The sequence below is a fragment of the Hibiscus syriacus genome, unplaced genomic scaffold, assembly GCF_006381635.1.
Source record: "Hibiscus syriacus cultivar Baekdansim isolate YM2019G1 unplaced genomic scaffold, ASM638163v2 tig00117048_pilon, whole genome shotgun sequence".
Classification (NCBI taxonomy): domain Eukaryota; kingdom Viridiplantae; phylum Streptophyta; class Magnoliopsida; order Malvales; family Malvaceae; genus Hibiscus; species Hibiscus syriacus.
Window position 1 is genome coordinate 14760811 of NW_024063538.1, and position 13333 is coordinate 14774143.

At 35.7% G+C, this 13333-nt stretch overlaps 1 pseudogene; it reads left to right on the top strand.

Moving 5' to 3' along the window:
* Positions 1 to 8790: 8790 nt before the first annotated feature.
* LOC120197646 lies at positions 8791 to 11819 on the top strand (annotated as a pseudogene).
* The last annotated feature ends 1514 nt before the right edge of the window (positions 11820 to 13333 follow it).

A 13333-nucleotide genomic window follows, 5' to 3' on the forward strand; every position in this document is an offset into this window, starting at 1 on the left:
AATTTCATCAAAACACATCTTTCCCCTAAAGCTAGGGTTTGGCCAAAACTTTATTTGTTCATATATAACCATGTACAAGTGATTTTAATCATCAATCATGTTTGGAAATGATTCTATAACCTCAAAAACATCAAAATCCTTATCAATTCCATAAACCCTAATGTGAACATAAACCATAAAGTTTGGGATCTTTGAACACAAACCAAATTAGCAAGCATAATGATACTAAATTATAGCATTTTTCAAAATATAACAATTTTCTATTTCACGACATGATCCAAAATCCAAAGGAAATTGTTCAAAAATTTAAAAAAAATCTCTTACCCATGTATGAAGGAGCACAAAATATTGGCTGAAAAATGGCTTGGTTTCATGAAAATTTGGTTAATTTCATGTTAATTTAGCCTTTATTTAAGCTTAAATGAATAAAATAATCATTTAATGAGAAATGTTCATTTTACCCTTAATAAAACTTGATATTTACCTTAATACCAAGCCACATAAACCTTATCATAAATAAAAAGTCAAAAATAAACCAATTATCTTGCCCTTTCCAACTCTCCCCATGCCATTTTCCAAAAATTTCAATCTTGCTATTTCCATCCATCATTTTAAAATTTGGAAATAATATTTCTAAGCTTAATTTAAAGTCCTTCAAATTTTCCTGAAATTTCTATTCGATCTTATTTATCGAATTTTTACCAAACTTTAACACTTTCTAGTTTTTAACACAAATTTTGGATCAAGAATATAATTTCAATAAAAATCCACTCTCAAGAGTAAAGTATCCATTTATGGAATACAAATTCTTTTTGGGAAAATCAACACTTAGGTCCCTAAAATTTTTCTAACTTTACACTTTGGCCACTAAACTTTTAAATTTTACATTTTGGCACTAAATAAAATTTTGTGGTATTACAATTTAACTTTGCTTGCTTGAGAATAAGATAAGTGGAAGAGGAAAGCTTGGGAGAAGAAGACAAAGGAAGTGAAGAAAATAAAAGGCTTGAGTTTCAGATGTGATATCATCTTCAATTAAAGAATTTCAACTTTAAATTTAGAAAATGGTGTAATTACCTTCTTGATCCCTTTGATTTTTGCAGCAAACTATAAGTATCTTTTTACTCTCTTTTAGGCTTAACTCAAGCCCAAAACCAACACAAATTGGGTCAAAGCTTCCTAAAAGTTAGAGAATTAATCCAAGGCCTATCTCGAGTTAGCCCAAAACTCTTAGCCTGGGATTGGGGCATTACAGGATCAAGTGTAAACGACTAGCATAACTCAGTCTACAATTAGATCAATTCCTTGACCTTTTCCTAATATAATCAAAAAGACTAAGCAATCCTTCTCAGACAACCTCCTCGTCACCAAGGGAACCCCTAAATATCGAACATGAAGCTTTCCAAACATAAATCCCAGGCAGTTACGAATACACTCCAACTCCTCCATCGAAACCCCAGGAGCATAAATTTCACACTTAGTTGCATTCATTTTCAACCCTGACATTTTATAAAACCTCTCCAAAATGCATTGAACACCAAGAACAAAGTCAAAGGTGCCCTTCGCAAAGATGAGGAGGTCATCAAAAAAGCACAAATGCGCCAACTTTATTCTCCTGTATTTTGGAAGGAACTCAAAGATCCCATGGAAAGCAACCAAATCCAACATCATAGACAACTCGTTCATTACCATCACAAAGAAGTAAGGCGATAACGGATCCCCTTGCCTCACTCCCTCAGCCCCTTCAAAGTAACCAACTGAGTTTTAATTAAAAAAAAATTGAGAAGCGGGAAGAAGTCACATACACTTGGATCTACTCCCTGGATTTAACTAGAAAGTTCATAGCCTCCAATACATCAAAAAATAAAATCCCAACTCAAACTATCAAACGCTTTTGTAAATCAATTTTTCATCGCACATCTCGGGCTCAAAGTCTTCCTAGCAAAGCCTTTCACCACTTTTTGCGCAAGCAACGTATTATCTACAATATCACGCCCTTCACAAATGTTGACTGATTTGAAATAATCATTTCAAGGAAAACAATAACCAAAAGCTGAACCATAATTGATACGATCCAAACAAGCTCCAACTTTCTCCATGACTTGAACACACCATGGATGTTCTTCAAAGCTGTTTCTAAGGGAGTTCTTCATTACCCTATCTTATACTATATCATTTATACATTCTATTCTATCATAAGCATGCATTCACATGTTAGTATAAATTATCATATTATTATTTCCATCCTATGCTTATTTGATCATGTTTTTCATATTATTCAAATATATGCTATGATTACATATCATTTCTTAGGATATTATTATTACATGTTTCCATTTATCATTTATGAATACCATGTTATATGATATTCATGCATACAATATATACCCGTATCTTTATGATTGATACACAATGTTATAAGCATGTTAGGATAGTCTTATAATCATATTAAGCATGATTATCATATATACATCAAGGCATCATCATTATAAATCATTTCATTAGTTCATATGCATTCATATTAGCTCTTAAGCTTTATGCATTATCTTACACATATTTTGAGATGATATAATTAGCCCATGACCTTCAAACATAGCTCACATCACCATAATCATATATGAAAGCAAGGTATTTAGCTCATAACAGCTCAATGCCATGGACTTACCTTGTCTCCTGGCACATGTAGGTACATTGGAGCATGATGCACGTTGAGGTAGCTTGGTGAATGATTTGGACGTCATATGCAGCTCACAAACAGCTTACAAAGTACAAGGCAGCTCGTGGAACACTAAGGAAAGCTCAACTTAGCTGGAGGAGCTAGAATGTAGCTGAACTTAGCTAGAGGAGAGTTTTGGACCAAAGTGCTGAAAAGTGGACTAAAGGTAGCTGGAAGTAGCTGGGAGAGTAGCTGAGGAGCTGAGAAGACCAAAGCTAACTAGCTTGAGTTTATCAAGCTATAACTCACCTAGTTAGCTACCAAGACACTCATCTAGCTTACCTTGAAGCTAGTTTATCTCTAGGCTGCCCAATGGATGCCATGTTACCTAGGAAGCTAATTCACGCCTAGTTGTTGCCTATCTTCATTCCATGGACTTCAAGACATCATCTTATGGTTGCAACCTCATCAAAGCATAGCAAGAAGACCCATGTGCATTCATGTAGGCTGTCATGTGCATCATTCAAGCATGTGCACTTCATTTGACATCAAATTGGCGCCAATACACCAAGGGATGCATCCTATTCGGCCAAAGACTCTTTTCCTCTTCATTTTGGCGCCGAAATAACTTCCAAATGCATTCAAATCATCCTTAGGGCCGAACCAACACATAAACATTCGGCCAAGAGCATGAATTTTCATTAAAGTCTTTTTTTCATTAAAAATCATTTCATTTTAGGAAGGTACAAGGGCTGGTCGAACCAACATGTACCTATTCGGCCAAGTCCCTTCAAAAACTATAAATAGGCCATTATATTTCATTTGTAATCAGACCTTTTAATTAATTAAAGTGAGATTATTCTCTTCCTTAAGTCCTGGTGACTTTTATCGACTTATCAAGTATAATTTATACTTGTTGCATCAACCCCTTCTATTTCATCTTGATACTTCTGGTTGCTAGTTCTTTATAACTAGTGGGTCAAAGTACTTCGTACCACCCCTTAAAGAAGCAATATAAAGTCTGGGTCTTTGCTCTCTATAGCATTGGTTCTTCTTTGAGTCTTCTTTAAGATACTATCCTCACAACCATCCCTTTGTTTCATAAGCCATAACCATAGCCATATCAACCATCTTCCGCTTCCATCTCTCATTTTAAACTGCCCACCCATTCACCATACGTCTACCACCCTTAACCCTCTGTTTTGAGGCATTCACTTGTGCAGGTTGTTTGCTTCCTTCCTAGATCAACAATCAATTGTTAAGGCATCAGAAGAGCTTTACATCAAGCGGTAATCAGAGCTTTGGTGGAAGAAAGCAACGTGCAACAACAACAACAACAAAAATACAAAAAAAAAAGTGCAAGTGAAGTGCAAAGTTAAAGAAATCAAGAAAAAAATCAGAAAAGGAATTAAGCACTCCAAAAGAAGAATTTCTAGCACTCAAAAAGAAGAAAAGGAAAGAAAATGAAAGAAAGAAAGTTGAAGCACTCATCAACAACTCTCATCACCAAGCCATTCAAGTAAGCCTTTAAATTGATTGTGGTGATAGAAGGTTGTAAAATGACTTTGTGTAAGTAACCCCTTTTGTTCTCTTCTTTCTATTTCTAAGCCACCCTTTCATTATATTTGTTTTTCTCTTCCTACTAACCTTTTCACAGCCGACGCCAAACAAGTAAAATTTACTTGATATAGTCTTGAGTAAAGTTCTCTAGAACTTGAGACAAAAGAATCAAGAGGAAAAAGGCTGAAGACTGTGTGAGATCAGAAGAGGACAAGTAAAAGCCATTAAAGTCATAGAGTTCAAACACGAGCGGATTGAGTGAAATTCAAGTTTTCCTTGGAGTGACTCGTGAGGCTTTGTGAGAGTATATTCTGGTAAGGTCCTACACACATTTCGTTTTTTTCTTATTTGGTAACATGTCTCTTCCATCCAACATATTTGTAGTGAAAGGATTTTGAACATTCAAAGTCAAGATGATGAACAGAGAGAGAACATCTTTCATATCAAATGTCACGAGGGAGATAAAGTTTGTGTGGTGATCATTGATGGAGGAAGTTGTACAAACGTAGCAAGTATTCACATAGTGGAAAAGTTGGGTCTCAAGACTTCCAAGCATCCTCATCCATATAAACTTCAGTGGATCAACGATGTAGGTGAAGCAAAGGTAACCAAACAAGTTGTTGTACCTTTCTCAATTGGAAGATACAATGATGAAGTCCTTTGTGATGTGGTGCCCATGAGGGCAAGCCACCTTATACTAGGGCGACCTTGGCAGTATGATAAGAAAGCTACCCATGACGGATTTTCTAACAAATACTCTTTCCAGCATCAAGGAAAGAAAATCATATTGGTGCCCTTGCTTCCCAGTCAAGTTCATGAATGCCAAGTGACCCTTAAGTCACGCATAGAAGAATGGGAGAAAATGAAGGCCATAAAAAGAAGCTTTGAAGAAGAACGTTTTGAGGAGACAAGAACAATTGGAAATGAATCTGTTGGAGTTGAAAAGGATGTTTTGCAAGTAGTGGAACAAATTGAAAGTGGAAAATTTGAAAATGATGAGTATAGAGAAGAGAAGCAGAGTGAAGGATAATTTTTACCTAACAATTCTTCTTCTACTATTTCTTTTTCCTTGCATGATATTCAAAGAAACATATCTTTTCAAGTAGAAAATTCAAGAAACATGTCTTTTGAAGAACCAATAGGTGTGACCTTTGGCAATCCACAAGACATGTTCTTTGACATTCCAATACTTATGCCACTTGAAGTTCAAAAAGATGTGTCACTTGAAGTGCCACAAGTTGTGATCATTGAGGATCCAAGTACATTACAACTATTGAAGAGATTTCAGCAAGCAATGGAATTTTTCATCATCAAGCAACCAACACCTATTAAACATCCTCCAAGGTTTGTTATTTCCATTCATATTGTTAATAGTTTTTCATTTACTAACTTTGATTTGTTTTGCAGCAACTTGTTTCATCCTTATGGTGAAATACTACCAACCTTAAAGGAAATCATTTGGAGAGGCACAATGGTGAAAGGACATGATGATTTAAATCAGCACCAAGGAGTCATTCAAAGAACACTTATCTTCACCAAGCGACGTGATGACTCCAACCAAGAGACAAACCTTTTCACCAACAAGCATGGTGAATTAAAAGGAGGAAATGAAGATATATAGGTCCTTTCCAAGCATTATGATGATTCAAAGAATAAAGAAAAAGGATCAAGTTGGTTCGTGAAGGGATATGTCGCTCCTGTTCAAATGACATGTGATGGTTCCCAAACATTTTGTCCTCCCATCAAAGGATGTGAAGTTACCAGATTTGAAGCCAAGAGGTTGAACATATCGTGTGAATCATCTATTGGAGGAAAACATAAGGATTCAATCCTTTCTACATCAAGAAGGTCTTCAATGAGAAACTACTTCGATTTGAGGACAAATTGCCTAAAAGAAGGGGAGGATGATACAATCCAAACAAGCTCCAACTTTCTCCATGACTTGAACACACTATGGATGTTCTTCAGAGCTGTTTCTAAGGGAGTTCTTCATTACCCTATCTTATACTATATCATTTATACATTATATTCTATCATAAGCATGCATTCACATGTTAGTATAAATTATCATATTATTATTTCCATCCTATGCTTATTTGATCATGTTTTCATATTATTCAAATATATGCTATGATTACATATCATTTCTTAGGATATTATTATTACATGTTTCCATTTATCATTTATGAATACCATGTTATATGATATTCATGCATACAACATATACCCGTATCTTTATGATTGATACACAATGTTATAAGCATGTTAGGATAGTCTTATAATCATTTTAAGCATGATTATCATATATACATCAAGGCAGCATCATTATAAATCATTTCATTAGTTCATATGCATTCATATTAGCTCTTAAGCTTCATGCATTATCTTACACATATTTTGAGATGATATAATTAGCTCATGACCTTCAAACATAGCTCACATAACCATAATCATACATGGCAGCAAGGTATTTAGCTCATAACAACTCAATGCCATGGACTTACCTTGTTTCCTTGCACATGTAGGTACATTGGAGCATGATGCACGTTGAGGTAGCTTGGTGAATGATTTGGACGTCATATGCAGCTCACAAACAGCTTACAAAGTACAAGACAGCTCTAGGAACACTAAGGAAAGCTCAACTTAGCTGGAAGAGCTAGCATGTAGCTGAACTTAGCTGGAGGAGAGTTTTGGACTAAAGTGCTGAAAAGTGGACTAAAGGTAGCTGGAAGTAGCTGGGAAAGTAGCTGAGGAGCTGAGAAGACCAAAGCTAACCAGCTTGAGTTTATCAAGCTATAACTCACCTAGTTAGCTACCAAGACACTCATCTAGCTTACCTTGAAGCTAGTTCATCTTTAGGCTGCCCAATGGATGCCATGTTACCTAGGAAGCTAATTCACGCCTAGTTGTTGCCTATCTTCATTCCATGGACTTCAAGACATCATCCTATGGTTGCAACCTCATCAAAGCATAGCAAGAAGACCCATGTGCATTCATGTAGGCTGCCATGTGCATCATTCAAGCATGTGCACTTCATGTGACATCAAATTGGCGCCAAAACACCAAGGGATGCTTCCTATTCGGCCAAAGACTATTTTCTCTTCATTTTGGCGCCGAAATAACTTCCAAATGCATTCAAGTCATCCTTAGGGCCGAACCAACGCATAACCATTTGGCCAAGAGCATGTATTTTCATTAAAGTCTTGTTTTTTTCATTACAAATCATGTCATTTTAGGAAGGTACAAGGGCTGGCCGAACCAACATGTACCTATTCGGCCAAGTCCCTTCAAAAACTATAAATAGGCCATTATATTTCATTTGTAATCAGACCTTTTTATTTAGTTAAAGTGAGATTATTCTCTTCCTTAAGTCCTGATGACTTTTATCGACTTATCAAGTATAATTTATATTTGTGGCGTCAACCCCTTCTATTTCTTCTTGATACTTTTGGTTCCTAGTTCTTTATAACTAGTGGGTCAAAGTACTTCATACCATCCCTTAAAGAAGTAATATAAAGTCTGGGTCTTTGCTCTCTATAGCATTGGTTCTTCTTTAAGTCTTCTTTAAGATACTATCCTCACAACCATCCCTTTGTTTCATAAGCCATAACCATAGCCATATCAACCATCTTCCGCTTCCATCTCTCATTTTAAACTGCCCACCCATTCACCATACGTCTACCACCCTTAACCCTCTGTTTTGAGGCATTCACTTGTGCAGGTTGTTTGCTTCCTTCCTAGATCCACAATCAATTGTTAAGGCATCAGAAGAGCCTTACATCAATAATCCTAGTAATAGCCCGATAAACGACCGAGCTGCAAGATAAAGGTCGAAATTCCTTCATGCTGCAAGCATTAATCACTTTCGGCTTTAATATTGAATTTCATATCTCTTTTAGTTGATATTTATTTATTTATTAATAATTTATGTTTTAAAGATTATTTTGTTAATTTATCTATAATTTTAATTCTTAAATTATTTCTCTTATAGTAATAGGTGTTCGTAATTATTTCAGATATATAATACTTCAATTATGAAAAAGGTAGTTACTATATTTATTTTATGTTAATATTGATGATGTTTGTCTTTTAATATATATAGTAATGCTCGTTCTTATCTTTTTTTAAAACAATTTAATTAAGTCTTTTATAATTGTATTTTCATTATTTAATAATTTTATTATAAAGTAATATCTTAATTAGTTTATAATTTGACAAGTTTAAAAATTAAATAAATATTCATTCGAGAAAATTAAATAAATATTATAAATTTGCAGTTGAAAAAAAGGAGAAAATATGACAACTTTCGTGTTGTCATTTTAAATCATATTAATTAATTTAGTTCAAATTAAACATTAAAATATCGATAATTACCTAATCAGGCTTCTTTCCTTTTGTGTATTATCACATTAAGCTTTTGTAGGCTGTAGCTTATCCTTCTGCAGATTTCATAGCCAAGAACAACTAATATAAACAACGATAAACACTGGGAATTCTTTATCAACAATGGATTTACTGCCTATAATAGAGTCTTCAAGAATTCAATAGTGTTTTCAAGCTCTTCATTGTCAACCATGTTCATTTCGAGTTCCCATCGAGAAAAGCCCGATCATATGCATCAATACGATGGATCCATTCCCATCGTTCAGTTGATCGTCGAATCATTAGCTACGAAATTCCCGCAGAAGATTAAACATCCCGGCGCTGGCGTTTACCCCACGAAGACACCGTGTCTCTGCTTGCAGAAACACGGAAACTTTCCGTCTCAAATAACTTTGTTGCCTCTCAGCAAAGGCGCCCGTGATTCCCCGCCTGAATCATCCACTTGTGCCGTAGGTTTCCACCTAGACACGCTAAGGCTCCGCCATCTCTCCGGCAAGCCAGTGATGCTATGCGTCGAAGTCTACACTAGATGCATTGGTCGAACTTGCGGTGTAAGTAGTGGGAATCTGGTGGGTTTGGTTCAAGTTAGTATCGACTTGGGGGTGTCGCAAGCCAGACCGGCGGTGTTCCAAGATGGGTGGATGAAACTCGACAACCGCCCCGAAAAAACGCTCCTCCAAAGTTTCAAGTCGCTGTCGCATTTTCGATCATTTCATTTTTAGTGTGATTGCGGCCATAGCGGACGCTATTACGGCCGTAATGGGCGTTATTGCAGGAGTAGTGGAAGGTAGAGCTACCGCAAAATTGCTGTAGCTACCGCGAAATCACGGGCGCTATCGCAATAATGGGCGCTATCGCAATAACGGGCGCTATTTGAAACCCTGCGCTCCGCTAAGCTTCACTTGACTGTCAAAGCCGAACCCGATCCCGGTTTGTTTTCCAGTTCGGTGGAGAACCAGAATGTACCCCGGTCGTGTTTCAAATCCAAGGCGATATTAGACAACCGGTTTTCAGTTGCAAGTTTAGCGCCGACCGAGCAAGATCTCGGTAAGTTCTTCTGTTTCCTTTTACAATATCAGCATGGTGCATTTTAGTGAATTCTCATGGAGCCTGTGCTAAAATGCGCATGCTTTCATATTGTAAAATTTAAATTTTAGTCCTTCCAATATGAAAATTTTGAATGTTATCCATATACTTTAAATGGCATAATTATATACTTTATTTTTATAATATCATTTGTTAGTCCAAATAACAAACGAATGTTTTCGGGAAAATTGTTGACTGCAAATTTTCTCTTTAAAATCATCCTTCTAATTCATCATGCTAATATATATACACATACACGAATGTTTTATGAAAAATTGTTGACTGCAAATTTTCTCTTTAAAGTCATTTTATCTAATTGTGAATGGTAAAATCAGATCTCTCCCACCAGATTTTTCCAACAAGAATAGAGGATGCATGATGAGAACATTAGCAGGGGAAAAGGAAGGGAAGGGAAGGGAAGGGAAGGGAAGGGAAAGGAAAGGAAAGGAAAGGATGGATGGTAATGATATACGTCGATCCGGTTCTCCTGTCGCGGCTGCCTCGATTATCATGCCATTCGTACCCTCCCCCAGGACAGATCGTGTTTCGAGATCGAATCCCGGCCCGTGGCTAGTACTCCGCCCTGACGGCTTCTCTATCAATAGTTGGAAACCGTGGGGTCATCTCGAGGCGTGGCGAGAAAGGGGTCCTATCCAGGGTTTTAAATAGCGTTCACGGCCGTATTTTCGGTCGCGTTGTGTTTATCGCGGTTGCGGACATAACGGCTGCCATCGCGGTCACTGCGGGTCTCGCGGTCGTGAATTTTTTAAAATTTCACACAACTTATACTAAAACATATAATTATAATTATAATGAGTCATTTTCAATATCTTTAGAATGTTTTCTAAACGAAAATGACATATATATAATATAGTTTAATCAAATAGAAGACTTTAAAAATCCGATGATAGGGTAAGATAATTAATAATGAGTTGATGACATTGTGAATACATTATTATTTAAAAGAACTAAGATGTTCAATCATTAATGTAAGAACATAAAACTATGACGTATAATAATTAAAGCCGCAACACGACTAAATTGAATAGAACACGACTAAATTGAATAGAATTAAAATAAAAGTATAAACTTAAAGAACACAAACTTAGGATTAAATTAAATAAAAATTAAAGTTTATATTCTAAAATAAGGATTAAATTATAAATTCTAAAAGATTGGAGGGATGATAAATTAATATATCGCTTAAAATATTTAAGAATTTATTTAAAAAATTAAAAAAAAATAGAAAATAGGAAATAGAAGTAAACGGCCCAAAAACAATATACTTGTTGTTTTTTGAATTAAAAATCAAACATAAAAACAAAAGAACTTACCCGAAGCTATTTAATATTTTAATATAATTTTGAGTCTTATTTCTCTATTCTCTTCTCATTTTTAAGTTTAACCTTTCGTTTTTCATAGGAGCTGAGGAGCATACTCTAGCATATTTTTCACCGGCGACGAAGCTCATAAGACTCCAGATTTTCCTCAAAATAGCTTTGTTTTGTCGGCTTGTTCTCTTTTAGGATTGATCTTTGCCTTGATGACCTGTAACCGCTGAGTCTTCCTGATAATGTGTTTTCTATTTTTTCTAGAGTTTAAGAGTTTTTTTGAGTGATAATTTCAGTTTTTTTACGTTTTATTCCGATGGTGAGTCTTTTCCGGTTAGATCTTTGCGTTTTTGGGTGAGAATTCTATTTTTTTTCCAGTAACGGTTGAAAACGGTGATAGCGCTCCGTTATCGGCGCTATCCACCGTTATCCCGTTAAATTGCGGGCGTGACGGACCGTTACCGGCGTGAATCTGTTACCTACCGCTAAACTCAACAATATCGGTCTCGGATGACGGCGCGACCCCGAAATAGCGGACGCGATCGCGTTTGCGTTCCGCTATTTGAATCCCTGGTCCTATCGATAGCTTAGGTTATAAATTCGAGCTCGTCACCGAGGATGGACAGAGCAATGGCATCCCTATTGCCGAAGCCACAATGAGTGTGAAAAGGGGTGGCTTGTTTTGTATAGATAGGAAAGTATCGAAACCGAATTCTTCGACATTGACGATGTTAAGGTCACCGGTCAAAGGATTCGTTATGAGGGGAAGGCAAAGTTAGCAAACCTATTTTACAGGTTGGGATACAGCATGTTACGTGCATGGCAGATGTCGCATTGTTTATTGCCCTTTCGGCCGCCATCGATCTTAGCATGGACGCTTGTCGGCTTTTCTCGAGGAAACTAAGGAAGGAGCTTTGCCACGATGAACAAGATTCATCTACTTGATCAAAGTAAACCCTACAAATTCTCAATGATAGTTTCACCGTTTTGCTGCTGTGACAATCAGTTTCTTCTGCTACTGATCCGAGCAGAGTCGATTCAGCTCAAATTTATAAATCATAAATTATTTATATACTTCGATTCGAATCGATTTTCAGTTAATCAATATTTGCTTTTGTGTTTTAGTATATGAACGTGGCATGCATGTGTAAAACAGTCATTTTGTTCCTGCGGCTAATTCGATTGATAAAGACGATATATATAATATATATTCGAACCATTGTGTTTCTTATCCCTTTAAGTTTGGGCTACTTTATATTATTTATTTAGATTATTTTAAATTCTAATCATTTTAGTTCATATCATATTATTAAAAAAAATCATAATAAAATTAGATTAGAATGAAACAAAATTTGGATCGATTAAATCAAACTTTTGAATTGATAATTCTAAATTATATATATATATATATGTCCCAAAAACCTTTTTTTTGGTTGCCCATTAGGCTAAACGGAAAAATTAATTTTCCTAATAAGCCAGTTCGAAATTTATTTTGTAATCTACGACAAATGCTATAGTGCATGACGTGACGAGGGCAAACTTTATTCAAACTCGTCATATTGACATGATGAGCTCCAATAAAATATAATGTGACGAGTTTGCACAAATAATATTTTTTTATCTCCAATAAAATATATTTTTATTAGAATTTATCACATCAGGATGAGAAGTTTGAATAAAAAAAATTATTTTATTAAAGTTTTTCATATCGATGTGATGAGTTTTAAGTCGCTGTAAAAAATATCGTAGATCCCTAAATAATTTGATTTGTAGTAATAGACCAATTTTACCAAAAATAAAAAACTAGATGTTGGGCTGAAATTTGATCATACGATGATCACTACAGCAAAACAGGCTTTTTGCAGCGTTTTTTTTTACCTTTAGCGGCGTTTATAAGCGCCGCTAAAAACACATGTGGCGTTAAGACAAACGCCGCGAAAATCGTCGTTGAAAATAGCGTCGCTAAAGTTCGCTGCGTTTTTTAACAAAAAATGCCGCAATAGGTGTTGCTATTTAGCGGCGTTTGTCATAAAAACACCGTAATAGGTGTTGATATTTAGCGGCGTTTGTCATAAAAACGCCGCAATAGGTTATGATGTTTAGCGGCGTTTTTCTCTAAAATGCCACAGTAGGTGTTGATGTTTGATGTTTTGCGGCGTTTTTGCTAAAAATGTCGGTAAAGGTTTGTATATAGCGGTGTTTCTAGGATAAAAACGCCGCTAAATGTATGGTATATTGCGGCGTTTGTTTTACAAACGCCGCTAAATAACACAGAATTTAAAAGTCCTAAAAATTATGCTTGATTACCCCAAAACTA